Source organism: Thamnophis elegans, chromosome Z (genome assembly GCF_009769535.1).
Source record: "Thamnophis elegans isolate rThaEle1 chromosome Z, rThaEle1.pri, whole genome shotgun sequence".
Taxonomy (NCBI): domain Eukaryota; kingdom Metazoa; phylum Chordata; class Lepidosauria; order Squamata; family Colubridae; genus Thamnophis; species Thamnophis elegans.
Window position 1 is genome coordinate 117,736,382 of NC_045558.1, and position 1,880 is coordinate 117,738,261.

The following is a 1,880-nucleotide window of genomic DNA, read 5'->3' on the forward strand; positions in this document are numbered from 1 at the left end:
TGTGTGGATACCAAAGTGGCTGGGGGCTTTTTATAAAGAGAGCTGCTGAGCATCAGCTAAGCCTTTTTAGGGAAGAAGGAGAGAGGAATGCATTCCTCTGATAAGTATGGCCCTGATATGCCTATGAGAAGGATGGAAAAGTGGGCCGGGGGGTGGGGTGGGGTGTGGAACTGGCTTAGGTTGACAGGGGCCCAGTAGGAAGGCTGGTGTTGGTTAACTGCTGTCCCCTTAATTCCAATTCTTTCCTGCATCCTATCTAAAGCAAGGGGATCTCTACAGTTCATTTAATTGATCAATCAAAGTTACAACAGCACTGAAAAAAGGGACTTATGACCAGTTTTCACACTTGTGACCGTTGCATCATCCCTTTGGTCATGTGATCAAAATTTGGATGCTTTGCAATTGGTTCATTTACGATATCCGAAGTGTCCCGGAGTCACCTGATCATCTTTTGCGCTCCTCAGCCAAGCAAAGTCAATGGGGAAGGCACTGAAGTATTAGTATCTTAACAACGCCAGTGATTTCCTTAACGATAGCGGCAAGAAAAGTGTGGTAAAATGGGGCAAAACTCACTTGACAAATAAATGTTTCATTTGGCCTCAATTGTGGTCGTTTGCCGAGGGTTACCTGTTCATTCAAAGTCTTGCTCCAAGTTCACCCATTACTTGCAGAAACAATTGGGTGAAGTAAGTTTAAGTTCATGATCTTATAAAACCTGTTTATTAAAATGCTCTACACTTTGAGATGGCCAGCCACAATTGTAGCCCCAAAGGTGCTTTTTCAAGAGGCAACTGGACTTTCTAGTTTTTTTTTTGAAGACGTTTCACTTCTTATCCAAGAAGCTTCTTCAGCTCTGTAGTCTCGTGTTCCTCATGGCCACTGTGTGCCAAAGACACTGGTGTCTTGGCACTTCAGTTACAAGAGGTTCATACAGTATAAATGTGGTGACCAACTCTGTCAGCGTAGATCAACCATTCTCAGCTTGTCCTCTGGATGTGCCAAGGTTAAAACTTTCTGAATTTCCTGCCAGCAAGTCCAATAAGATTCCCATCTTATCTGGGAATTTTAGGAGTTGTAGTCAGGGATATCTGCAGGGAGGAAGGCATCAGCCAAGATGCTGGCCACAAACATGAAATTTTAGTCCTGTCTCTTTGATTGTGGCTGCCACCTTGGATTTTGTTTCTCTCCCTCTTATTGTTACAGATTGTGGCTGTAACTTTTAACCCTTCTGGAGCATTCAAGGCTGGGGAAAAACCTAGAATTCCCCCTTACCTGAATATAAACTATTAAATAACTTCATTTAGTGACTGTTTGAAGTTAAAATGGCAGCGACAAGTGACTTATGACCATTTTTTACACTTGCAGCATCCCCATGGGCATGTGATCAAAATTCAGATGCCTGGCAACTGACTTGTATTTATGACATGTCCTGGGGTCATGTGATCACCTTTTGCAATCCTTCTGACAAGCAAATTCAGTGGGAAAAATTAGATTCACCTAAGAACGGGTGACTTAACAGTTGCAGTGGTTGTCAATTGTGGTCGTAAGTCGAGAGCTAACTGTACAATGCTAGAAATAAGGCTGGTGACTTTCAGAGTGCCTGAAAATGAGGTTGTGTAGATTCATAGTCTGGCTTGGCAGCTGCTGGCTTAACAGCATCTGATCCTGCTACCTTGGGAACCGGCACTGCATTCGTCTGCTTCAAAAAGTAACACGCTACGATGGAAAGAGAGAGCGTTTAATTCCTAGAGTTGATGTTTTGGGTTGTTGTTTTTTTTTTTGTCTAGAATGGATCTGCTATTGGATAGGCTGACGTTCCAATCTCCCCAAAGCTTTCTAAGCCAAATTAACTGCCAGTCCAAATTATCTGTTGGGATTAT